Here is a 13,570-nt window from a genome sequence, read left to right on the forward strand (position 1 = left end):
CCAGGAGTACAACAAGAGTACACCAGGAGTACAACAAGAATACACCAGGAGTACACTACGAGTACACCAGGAGTACAACAAGAGTACAACAAGAATACACCAGGAGTACACCAGGAGTACAACAAGAATACACCAGGAGTACACCAGGAGTACACCAAGAGTACAACAAGAATACACCAGGAGTACACCAGGAGTACACCAGGAGTACACCAAGAGTACAACAAGAATACACCAGGAGTACACTACGAGTACACCAGGAGTACAACAAGAGTACACCAGGAGTACAACAAGAATACACCAGGAGTACACCAGGAGTACAACAAGAATACACCAGGAGTACAACAAGAATACACCAGGAGTACACTACGAGTACACCAGGAGTACACCAGGAGTACAACAAGAGTACACCAGGAGTACAACAAGAATACACCAGGAGTACACCAGGAGTACACCAAGAATACACCAGGAGTACACCAAGAATACACCAGGAGTACACCACGAGTACACCAGGAGTACACCAGGAGTACAACAAGAGTACACCAGGAGTACAACAAGAATACACCAGGAGTACACCAGGAGTACACCAAGAATACACCAGGAGTACACCAAGAATACACCAGGAGTACACCAGGAGTACACCAAGAATACACCAGGAGTACACCAAGAATACACCAGGAGTACACCAGGAGTACACCAGGAGTACACCAGGAGTACACCACGAGTACACCAGGAGTACAACAAGAATACACCAGGAGTACACCAGGAGTACACCAAGAATACACCAGGAGTACACCAAGAATACACCAGGAGTACACCAGGAGTACACCAGGAGTACACCACGAGTACACCAGGAGTACACCAGGATGCCCTCAGGAAGCTCCCGCTGCATCTCGACCAGCCGAGGAGACCGACCGGCTCATGGCTGCCGAGCAGAGCTGTGGCTGCGTAGGTGTGATGAGCGGACGGATGATGCAGGTAGATGAAGCCAGCCGTCTCATCTGAAGACTCTGCCGAGGTCTCGCTCTCTAAATGAAACACCGATGTCAGCTCGTTGGCTGCAGGCTGAGGTCAGCAGGAAAAGACTTTTGTGAGGTCGTGTGTGAAGAAATGTTTGCTCTCCCAGAACTATATCCTTCTTGGTGATTTGGCAGCTTTTCATTCGGCTAAAGCACATTTCCCTTCTAGTTTTAGTGACATTTATAATGGGGAAGCAAGCTGAAATATTAAAAAGAAGAATAGACAGGAAGACAATGGAAGAAGTACACTCAATAACCTACCATCCCCTGACCTCCCACATTACACATCATGGCTTGTCTCTCTGAAGTATTGAGTCACACCTAATCCAGCAATGCGTCAACACATCTGTGGAACATCATGCTGCGAACTTTTAAAAGGAGGAAACCTCTCAGACTCATCTAAGTACCTCAATGACAAACATCCAGATCGGTACGCTGAGCTCACAATGAGTTGCAGTTGCTAACTTTACATTAATAACATCAAAATGTTCATATCCTGAAATATTACAACGACTGTATGTGAATCACGATAGCTGCCATTTATTTTAGATAAGATAGCAATGGCTCGTAACGAGCTCAAAGTCTGTTGGCTCCATTTAGTGTAATAAAATCTAACTGAGTGTTGGTGAGTTCGACCACCGCTGGCTGAGATTCATTACAAGGAGGCAAGAAGACACAGATCAGGAATACAGAGTAATGTAAATAACAGGGCAGTGACACCAGCAGACAGACAGACAGATAGACAGACAGACAGACAGACAGACAGACAGACAGACAGACAGGCAGGCAGGCAGGCAGGCAGGCAGGCAGGCAGACAGACAGACAGACAGACAGGCAGGCAGGCAGGCAGGCAGGCAGGCAGGCAGGCAGGCAGGCAGGCAGGCAGACAGACAGACAGACAGACAGACAGGCAGGCAGGCAGGCAGGCAGGCAGACAGACAGACAGACAGACAGACAGAGGGGAGCTGGTTCCTTCCAGAGACAGCAGAGATCCATCAGCATACTGGAGACTCATGCTGAGAACCACCGAACACAGAACACACTTCCTGGAGCGCTGAGTCATGTTCTCCTAATATAATAAATATCTCTCTATTCACTACATCAGCGTGGAAAAATATCCAGACATGGTAAACAATGAATTAGGTTCAGTTCATATCACGGGATCAGAGAGACGCTCAGCATTTCTTGTAAACCAATCAGATCTCTTTATCCTCCCACTAGGACGTGATGCGGTGGGCAGTCAGGTGACCTGTCAGCAGCCCTGCAGCTCCATTCGTCTGCAGTAGGTTATGGAAGATATATGGTGGACTAATATTGGACAGGTCCTTGTTGTGTGTGTTCATACAGCTGAGGACAAACGACGGTGCTGGATGTATACGTTATAACCTTATACGTTATCTAACGCTGCATATTTCTTGCTGTGAACAACCCCGATGCTGTATTTGTGTCTGAATGTGCATGGAGGGGCTGTGGAGCTGTTGCAGGGGAAACTGTTCCCTCCTCCGTGGCCTGTTCAGGGACACTGTTAGAAAAATTACTCAAGAGGACATTGTCACTATTATTATATTGTTATTATTACAGAACATTATTTCCAAGAGGTGGACATTTTATTCTTGCAAGAAAGATCAACTACATGCACCCTCCAACAGTTCTCTACAGCAGTGTTCCCTCCAACAGTTCTCTACAGCAGTGTTCCCTCCAGCAGTTCTCTACAGCAGTGTTCCCTCCAACAGTTCTCTACAGCAGTGTTCCCTCCAACAGTTCTCTACAGCAGTGTTCCCTCCAACAGTTCTCTACAGCAGTGTTCCCTCCAACAGTTCTCTACAGCAGTGTTCCCTCCAGCAGTTCTCTACAGCAGTGTTCCCTCCAACAGTTCTCTACAGCAGTGTTCCCTCCAACAGTTCTCTACAGCAGTGTTCCCTCCAGCAGTTCTCTACAGCAGTGTTCCCTCCAACAGTTCTCCACAGCAGTGTTCCCTCCAGCAGTTCTCTACAGCAGTGTTCCCTCCAACAGTTCTCTACAGCAGTGTTCCCTCCAACAGTTCTCCACAGCAGTGTTCCCTCCAGCAGTTCTCTACAGCAGTGTTCCCTCCAACAGTTCTCTACAGCAGTGCTCTCCAACAGTTCTCTACAGCAGTGTTCCCTCCAACAGTTCTCTACAGCAGTGTTCCCTCCAGCAGTTCTCTACAGCAGTGTTCCCTCCAACAGTTCTCTACAGCAGTGCTCTCCAACAGTTCTCTACAGCAGTGTTCCCTCCAACAGTTCTCTACAGCAGTGTTCCCTCCAACAGTTCTCTACAGCAGTGCTCTCCAACAGTTCTCTACAGCAGTGTTCCCTCCAACAGTTCTCTACAGCAGTGTTCCCTCCAACAGTTCTCTACAGCAGTGTTCCCTCCAACAGTTCTCCACAGCAGTGTTCCCTCCAACAGTTCTCTACAGCAGTGTTCCCTCCAACAGTTCTCTACAGCAGTGTTCCCTCCAGCAGTTCTCTACAGCAGTGTTCCCTCCAGCAGTTCTCTACAGCAGTGTTCCCTCCAACAGTTCTCCACAGCAGTGTTCCCTCCAACAGTTCTCTACAGCAGTGTTCCCTCCAACAGTTCTCCACAGCAGTGTTCCCTCCAACAGTTCTCTACAGCAGTGTTCCCTCCAACAGTTCTCCACAGCAGTCCTCTCCAACAGTTCTCTACAGCAGTGTTCCCTCCAACAGTTCTCTACAGCAGTGTTCCCTCCAACAGTTCTCTACAGCAGTGTTCCCTCCAACAGTTCTCCACAGCAGTGTTCCCTCCAACAGTTCTCTACAGCAGTGTTCCCTCCAACAGTTCTCTACAGCAGTGTTCCCTCCAACAGTTCTCCACAGCAGTCCTCTCCAACAGTTCTCTACAGCAGTGTTCCCTCCAACAGTTCTCTACAGCAGTGTTCCCTCCAACAGTTCTCCACAGCAGTGTTCCCTCCAACAGTTCTCCACAGCAGTGTTCCCTCCAACAGTTCTCCACAGCAGTGTTCCCTCCAACAGTTCTCCACAGCAGTGTTCCCTCCAACAGTTCTCTACAGCAGTGTTCCCTCCAACAGTTCTCCACAGCAGTGTTCCCTCCAACAGTTCTCTACAGCAGTGTTCCCTCCAACAGTTCTCCACAGCAGTGTTCCCTCCAACAGTTCTCTACAGCAGTGTTCCCTCCAACAGTTCTCCACAGCAGTGTTCCCTCCAACAGTTCTCTACAGCAGTGTTCCCTCCAACAGTTCTCTACAGCAGTGTTCCCTCCAACAGTTCTCTACAGCAGTGTTCCCTCCAACAGTTCTCCACAGCAGTGTTCCCTCCAACAGTTCTCCACAGCAGTGTTCCCTCCAACAGTTCTCCACAGCAGTGTTCCCTCCAACAGTTCTCCACAGCAGTGTTCCCTCCAACAGTTCTCCACAGCAGTGTTCCCTCCAACAGTTCTCTACAGCAGTGTTCCCTCCAACAGTTCTCCACAGCAGTGTTCCCTCCAACAGTTCTCTACAGCAGTGTTCCCTCCAACAGTTCTCCACAGCAGTCCTCTCCAACAGTTCTCTACAGCAGTGTTCCCTCCAACAGTTCTCTACAGCAGTGTTCCCTCCAACAGTTCTCTACAGCAGTGTTCCCTCCAACAGTTCTCTACAGCAGTGTTCCCTCCAACAGTTCTCTACAGCAGTGTTCCCTCCAACAGTTCTCCACAGCAGTGTTCCCTCCAACAGTTCTCCACAGCAGTGTTCCCTCCAACAGTTCTCTACAGCAGTGTTCCCTCCAACAGTTCTCCACAGCAGTCCTCTCCAACAGTTCTCTACAGCAGTGTTCCCTCCAACAGTTCTCTACAGCAGTGTTCCCTCCAACAGTTCTCTACAGCAGTGTTCCCTCCAACAGTTCTCTACAGCAGTGTTCCCTCCAACAGTTCTCTACAGCAGTGTTCCCTCCAACAGTTCTCTACAGCAGTGTTCCCTCCAACAGTTCTCTACAGCAGTGTTCCCTCCAACAGTTCTCTACAGCAGTGTTCCCTCCAACAGTTCTCTACAGCAGTGTTCCCTCCAACAGTTCTCCACAGCAGTGTTCCCTCCAACAGTTCTCTACAGCAGTGTTCCCTCCAACAGTTCTCCACAGCAGTCCTCTCCAACAGTTCTCTACAGCAGTGTTCCCTCCAACAGTTCTCTACAGCAGTGTTCCCTCCAACAGTTCTCTACAGCAGTGTTCCCTCCAACAGTTCTCCACAGCAGTGTTCCCTCCAACAGTTCTCCACAGCAGTGTTCCCTCCAACAGTTCTCTACAGCAGTGTTCCCTCCAACAGTTCTCCACAGCAGTGTTCCCTCCAACAGTTCTCTACAGCAGTGTTCCCTCCAACAGTTCTCTACAGCAGTGTTCCCTCCAACAGTTCTCCACAGCAGTGTTCCCTCCAACAGTTCTCTACAGCAGTGTTCCCTCCAACAGTTCTCCACAGCAGTCCTCTCCAACAGTTCTCTACAGCAGTGTTCCCTCCAACAGTTCTCTACAGCAGTGTTCCCTCCAACAGTTCTCCACAGCAGTGTTCCCTCCAACAGTTCTCCACAGCAGTGTTCCCTCCAACAGTTCTCTACAGCAGTGTTCCCTCCAACAGTTCTCCACAGCAGTCCTCTCCAACAGTTCTCTACAGCAGTGTTCCCTCCAACAGTTCTCTACAGCAGTGTTCCCTCCAACAGTTCTCTACAGCAGTGTTCCCTCCAACAGTTCTCCACAGCAGTCCTCTCCAACAGTTCTCTACAGCAGTGTTCCCTCCAACAGTTCTCCACAGCAGTGTTCCCTCCAACAGTTCTCCACAGCAGTGTTCCCTCCAACAGTTCTCCACAGCAGTGTTCCCTCCAACAGTTCTCTACAGCAGTGTTCCCTCCAACAGTTCTCCACAGCAGTGTTCCCTCCAACAGTTCTCTACAGCAGTGTTCCCTCCAACAGTTCTCTACAGCAGTGTTCCCTCCAACAGTTCTCCACAGCAGTGTTCCCTCCAACAGTTCTCTACAGCAGTGTTCCCTCCAACAGTTCTCCACAGCAGTCCTCTCCAACAGTTCTCTACAGCAGTGTTCCCTCCAACAGTTCTCTACAGCAGTGTTCCCTCCAACAGTTCTCTACAGCAGTGTTCCCTCCAACAGTTCTCTACAGCAGTGTTCCCTCCAACAGTTCTCTACAGCAGTGTTCCCTCCAACAGTTCTCTACAGCAGTGTTCCCTCCAACAGTTCTCTACAGCAGTGTTCCCTCCAACAGTTCTCCACAGCAGTCCTCTCCAACAGTCCTCCCCAACAGTCCTCGCCCCAGCCGGGCTCTACCCAGTCCTCCTCTTCCGTCCCTTTCTCTCAGGGCAGTTTTTATACAGTTGACAAACAGTAGACCATCACCCCCATTCCCTTTGTATCTGCTTTCGTATGGTAATACAGAGTTGGTTGTAGGTAAGGACACCGGGGAGTCGTCAATTAGATGCGGAAAGAATCACTTGCAAATAAGACAGAAAACGGGAAACTTTTCGGAGCCTGCTGACAAGAGACTTTCCGGAGCCACAATACAAACAAGAGGAAGGGACAAATCCTTTTTCCCCATCAGACACACTTGGGTGATGTCGTCTTAAATGTTTGATCATACCGGAAGTAGCTGCAGTACATTAACATGTTGAACAGCACTTGCACACAGCTGCTGCTCTTTCCAAACACAAAGCCCATGATGATCAGATAGAGCAGACTGGAACCATGCTGCTGGATGTTTTATTGATCCCCTCATAGCTATTTCATTCCTTTTTTCTGCATTTTTCTCATTCAAATGAAGTGAACGATACAGACCCTCCGCAGTCTGTGACAAGAAACCCCAACGGGACGCATTTTGTTCTTCAACCGCTCCAACCGTACAAACAGCACATATATTTATTTATTTTTTTAAATCAAATTATTCCCCCGCCGTGTTGACATGCTGGTTAAACAAGACCAACTCTAAACGGAAGAAAACCGAGGAAGGGCAAACCTCTCCAGTCCAAGCCTCGCCTTGGTAAACCAGCAGCTTTCTGAAGTGGACTGGAAGCCGGGGACCACCCGGGGTGACGCCGTGTCGGAGGATGCTTGTCATTCCTCTCACTCCATGATTACACCTGAACTCCTGCTGGGTCTAAACTTAGCCAGCAGACACTCCCTCATGAGCTGAGTTTCTATAAGCAGTGAGCAGGGTGTGTGTGGTGACATACGAGTGGGCCACGCCACCCCACCACAGCCTGCGAGGTCGGTCAGCTACAGCTCGCCATGCAATGTGATATTTGTTAAACGGAGGTTGGGCTGGGAACAGAACATCAGATACTTTTATGGCACGGTATAAAATGGCGGTACTTTGGCAGCTCGCCCGCAAAGATAAAATCACATGGTTTCAACTGCAGTACATCAGGACGCCTTATTTTACTCTTTTCAAACCCAGGTTTCAACCACATACCTGTCTGAGCATTGCAGTCGCTGGAGGCTTCTGGAGGCGCTTAGGGAGCAACTGTTAACTGTTGCTACAGAAAACAATCTAGATTACACTCTTTCCCTCTAAACTGCATAAAAACTAAAGATACGCATGTAATATAATGTGTAATGTAATCATCTTTTCCTTGGAAGTGATTTTATAAAATCGGTATCAAACAAAGGGTCCAATATTGACTGTTTTGAGTGACAGCCAGCCCAATATAGAAAAGGCCCAAACAAGTAGAGACAAGGCTTGGTTGCCTGGTCGATGAACAGGTACACAGACAGACAGACAAGAGTGATGACAGGCTGGAAATGAGACAAATGTGGACAGTAAAACCTGCCACAGCTGAGCCGGTGCAGTCGGCCAGCGGGTATCAGAGCGGCTGCATTCCTGGCCGGCCCGTCTCCGGTGTACTGCTGCCGCTCTGCACATTCCTGGGCTTCTATGAAGCTGGCGACAGCCAATGCACGAGCCCGGTTTCTACTGCATCATGTGCAGACACAGAGAAACCTCTTGGCGGGCGAGCTGAGCCATATTGACTGATGTAGGATGAAAGTCAAATAGCGTCTCTCCCTTTAACAACAAGCTGAAAACCGGGGATGTGGTCAGTGAATCTGAAGACATTTAAAACATGAGTATAATGAATTAACTAACCGCCCCCCCCCCCTCTTGTTGTGGAGGGTAAAGATTAAGCACAACACACACTAATTAAAATGGAAGTTCAAAACAAAGCCGATGGGCAACAAATAATCAAAAGTCCTTCGTGCATGGTGTTCGAAATCCGACTCTACACAATATAAAGAATTAACAACCACAACAGCAGCGTGAACAGGGAAGGCATTGTTGAATGTACAAAGAGAGGCGGAGCAGGCCGACAGGCAGAAGAAAAGGAAAAGTTTCCAACCCCAACAAAGCCAGTACAGTCTGCAGCTGCGCCCCCCCCCCCTCCCAACCCACACACACACACACACACACACACACACACACACACACACACACACACACACACTCCGGTCGAGGGGGAAATGAGCTCAGCATCCTGGTATTTCTGCTCAGCTGGGACAGCTGAGAGCTCAGGGAGAAGGTGGAAGATGGAGGGGAAGGAACAGGTAACCTACTCGCACAAAAACACACAACAAAATACAAATATAGAAGACAGGGGAAGATGGTAGAAACTGAAAAAGATCCATAAAAACACTCCTTCAATATCTGAACCAGAGAGGTTGGAGGAAACCCTCATCTCCATCCAGCAGAACCAGAGCCGGGCCACACTCATGCTTACATCTTCATACAAAGGCATCTACAGCATCTGTATGTGTTTTCCAGAAGGCCTAAAGGTTCTTATCTCATCACAGTTTCCTTCATCATAAACATTCTCTTCAGAAACTTCTCTAAACTGAACAGTAACGATCGAATAGCTCAGCAAACAGAAATGGTCAGATGATGGACTTCTCAGTACCCTGAAAGGAACATGAAGAGCACCATTCACTGTCTACAAAACTGGGGAGACGGTGTCATTATTTTATCTTTCCAAAACCAGAAGGCATGAGAAAGGTTTGAATTAAACGGCGTGTTTCTCTGTACTAACTAAGCCTGACCAGCGTCCTGCCTGCAGCCGTCAATCCTTGGACTTCTTTCATGGCATGTCATCGGCTCCCTGCATTATTCTGTGGGGTTACAAGTTACAGCATAAAAAGCTTCATGTTTACATGTTGCAGCCACTGAGTGGTATCCTGTCCTCCATGTTACTGGCTCTCTTAATTAAAGCCTTTATTTTCTGTCAGACCTTTCATATTGTTTGAAAAGATGAACAAGTACGAAACCACTATGGTGCTCGTCGAAGGTTTAAAAAGTCTGTCGGGTTGTATCTTCTTTATTTCCTGTCTTCTACATTGTTCACAACGCTGACTTTCTGTCTGAAACCTGCGACCTTCTGCTCTCAAGTATTGTATTTTTTTAAAAGCTAGCAGTGCAGCTGTGTTTACCATAGAGGGAGGTCACACACAGGTCAAACACACACAGAGACCAGCGGCCAGGTCACCGTGGTGACGACCTTTCTGTGGACGAACACACAGGTCAAACACACACAGAGACCAGCGGCCAGGTCACCGTGGTGACGACCTTTCTGTGGACGAACACACAGGTCAAACACACACAGAGACCAGCGGCCAGGTCACCGTGGTGACGACCTTTCTGTGGACGAACACACAGGTCAAACACACACAGAGACCAGCGGCCAGGTCACCGTGGTGACGACCTTTCTGTGGACGAACACACAGGTCGCGACGACATCCTGCGACCGCTGCACTTACAACACACAATACTGTCATTCGACCACTGAAAGGAAGACCAGTCGCCCCAAGAAACCTGCAGGGTTGAACAACAAAGATCAAACAATCATTTATTACACTTTGTTCCCAACTTTTTTGAAATAACCGACAATTTGTTCATTAAATATAGAGCAGAAAGTAAGTCTTTCTTTAAATGCTGTCCCAACATACACGCCAATAATACATCTGCTATAGGCCAAGAGAGGCCGATATATCGATCTGACGCGATTAATAATTTATATACTGCCTTGCTATCACCAAAAACCTGACTAACCAGCGAACTATTGAGTGTTTCTTCAGCAGGGGATCATAAGCAAAGCAGAATAGTAACCTGGAGGGCAGCTGAGGCTCGTAGGACCCGATGTCCACAATAACTACAGTAACAGTTCACCCTGGCTTTAAAGAGTCAACTCTGACCCACCAAGAGTCCACACAGGTAGAGATGGGATGTCTGGGTACCCACCAAGAGTCTACACAGGTAGAGATGGGATGTCTGGGTACCCACCAAGAGTCTACACAGGTAGAGATGGGATGTCTGGGTTGAAATAAAAACGTTGAAAACGTGGCATGGTGTGATAAAGTCATTGTACAACCCACTGAACATCCCACTCATATACAACTGCACAAGTCTTGAACCCCCCCCTCCCCCCATTCAAAACTTAAATAAAATCAACTTTAACTCAGCCAAAAACACAAAAACAAAAAGACACAAAAACACAAAGACAAAAAGACACAAAGACAAAAACAAAAAGACACAAAGACAAAAAGACACAAAGACACAAAAACACAGACACAAAGACACAAAGACACTGGACCGAGGCGCATAAGTCGACTCAAAAATGTCAGGACCAACTTACAGCTGACTCAACTAGTAATTAATACTCTAAAGCAGGTTGTGTTGTGGTGTTGTGTGGTGGGGTGGGGTGTGTTGTGTGGTGGGGTGGGGTGGGGTGTGGTGGGGTGTGTTGTGTGGTGGGGTGGGGTGTGTTGTGGTGTGGTGGGGTGGGGTGGGGTGTGGTGGGGTGGGGTGGGGTGGGGTGTGTTGTGTGGTGGGGTGGGGTGTGTTGTGGTGGGGTGGGGTGTGTTGTGGTGTGGTGGGGTGGGGTGGGGTGGGGTGTGGTGTGGTGGGGTGTGTTGTGTGGTGGGGTGGGGTGTGTTGTGGTGGGGTGTGTTGTGTGGTGGGGTGGGGTGTGTTGTGGTGTGGTGGGGTGGGGTGGGGTGGGGTGGGGTGGGGTGTGTGGTGTGGTGTGGTGGGGTGGGGTGTGTTGTGGTGGGGTGGGGTGTGTTGTGGTGTGGTGGGGTGGGGTGGGGTGGGGTGGGGTGTGTTGTGTGGTGGGGTGGGGTGTGGTGGGGTGGGGTGGGGTGGGGTGGGGTGTGTTGTGTGGTGGGGTGGGGTGTGTTGTGGTGGGGTGGGGTGGGGTGGGGTGTGTTGTGTGGTGGGGTGGGGTGGGGTGTGTGTTGTTTTGTGTTGTGTTGTTTTGTGTGTTGCGTTTTGTGTTGTGTGCGTTGTTTTGTGTGTTGTTTTGTGTGTGTTGTTTTGTGTGTTGTTTTGTGTTGTTTTGTGTGTTGTTTTGTGTGCTGTGTTGTTGTTTTGTTTTGTTTTGTGTTGTTGTTTTGTGTTATTTTGTGTTGTGTTGTTGTGTGTTGTTGTGTTGTTTTGTGTGTTGTGTTGCTGTGTGTTTTGTGTTGTTATGTGTTGTGTTGTTGTGTGTGTTGTGTGTTATGTTGTTGTGTGTTGTGTTGCTGTGTTGTTGTGTTGTTGTGTGTGTTGTTGTTTTGTGTTGTGTTTTGTGTTGTTGTTGTGTTGTAGTGTTGTTTTGTGTTGTTGTGTGTTGTTGTTGTGTGTTGTTGTTGTGTTTTGTGTGTGTTGTGTTGCTGTGTGTGTTGTTGTTGTGTGTGTTGTGTGTTGTGTTGTTGTTGTGGTGGTGTTGTTGTGTTGTGGTTGTGTTGTTGTTGTGGTGTTGTTGTGTGTGTTGTTGTTGTGTTGTTGTTGTGTGTGTTGTGGTTGTTGTGTGTGTTGTTGTGGTTGTTGTGTTGTTGTGTTGTTGTGTGTGTTGTTGTTGTGTTGTTGTGTGTGTGTGTTGTGTGTGTTGTTGTTGTTGTTGTGTTGTTGTGTGGTTGTTGTGTTGTTGTGTGTGTTGTGTGTGTTGTTGTGTGTGTTGTGTGTGTTGTTGTGTGTGTTGTTGTGTTGTGTGTGTTGTTGTTGTTGTGTGTGTTGTGTGTGTTGTTGTTGTTGTTGTTGTTGTTGTTGTTGTTGTTGTGTTGCTGCTCACCTTAAACTTCATAACGTTACACTGGTAGCTCGGCTCGCTCCACAGTTCACTGTGTTCAACATCAGTTAGGTGACCTATCAAATGACCACGTGTCCAGCCAGAAGCACGTGACCAGCCAGAAGCACGTGACCAACACACCTTTCCACAGGTCGCAGCGCGTGATAGTGACGCGAGCAGCTAACTTCCAACCGAACAGGCAGCGTTAGCAGCAGCTAGCACGGCTAGCTAAAGCGATGAGACCGTACCGTGTGTCGCTGCTCCTCTTGTTCCAGAAACAACCGGAGAAACGTCCTTCTTGTCCTCAACGCTTACATGGATGAATCTCGGTCCCGCAGCAGCGCCGTGAATCAGCTCCCCGCCGGTGTCGGTCCTTCTCCGGTCTCCGGTCTCTCCGGTCCCTCCGACAGCGCTCCTCTGTTCTCCTCAGATCTCGTTCGAGCTCTCAAATTCAAATCACATCGCGAGATTTGGACCGAAGTTCCGGAGGCCTGACTGATCTCTGCGAGATGTTCAGCACTGCACTTCAGTTCCTCACATGTTTACAAGGCCAGGGACGACTAATAATAATCATTATTAGTATTATTATAATTATAATAAATATAATTATAATTATAATAATACTAATAATGATTATTATTATAATAATAATTATAATAAATATAATTATAATAACTATAATAATAATTATAATTATAGTAAATATAATAATAATTATAATGATAATTATAATAAATATAATAATTATAATTATAATAATATAGCCACAAAAACCGAAGATTCTCTTTTAATATTAATTAATTGATGTCACCAGTACTCCATCAGCGTCTTCAGTCAAGCTGCCTGAAGAAATAAAGGTCTGCAGTCTTTTAAATCTCTTCTCAAAACAGACTGTTATCTCAGCGTCTGTGCTGATTTTAGTTGATTTTAGAACAAGTCTTATTTCTTTTATAGCCTGTTTTAATTTTTTTTCATGGTTGTTTCATGCGTTCATTGTGTTGTTAAGGCTTGTTACAATTCACTGGTTGTTTTGTTTTAATGTTTTTTTTTATGAAGCACCTTGTAACTTTAGTTTAGAAAAGTGCTATACAAATAAAGTGTATTATTATCATTATTATTATTATACTCTTCAAAGTTGCACTATATTGTGACCAATGCTGTGTTGCAGATGGGAACTCAACATTTGGCAGCCATTTATTTTTGGTTGGGTTTAGAGTGTGTAACTCGCATCTGGTAAAAAAGAAAAAAAAGAAAAGTTCAGCTCAAAGCCAGATCAGGCCTGAATTCATCTCGAATCAAAGGCTTCAAACACTTCTCTGTCCTCAGCAACTTGTTAAACAGCCATAAAACCAAATACCTATCAAGCTAAATCAACATTAATGTCATTGATAAACTGTATAAGTAACCCTGAGAGATCAAAAGGCTGTAAACCATGAATTATGAAAAAACATGATGGATTATAATGAACTGTTCTACAGCAGTATGTACATTAAAGCTGA

This window comes from Embiotoca jacksoni, unplaced genomic scaffold, assembly GCF_022577435.1.
Source record: "Embiotoca jacksoni isolate LCO1_2020_lvr unplaced genomic scaffold, fEmbJac1.0.p SCAF_124, whole genome shotgun sequence".
In the NCBI taxonomy this organism is placed as follows: domain Eukaryota; kingdom Metazoa; phylum Chordata; class Actinopteri; family Embiotocidae; genus Embiotoca; species Embiotoca jacksoni.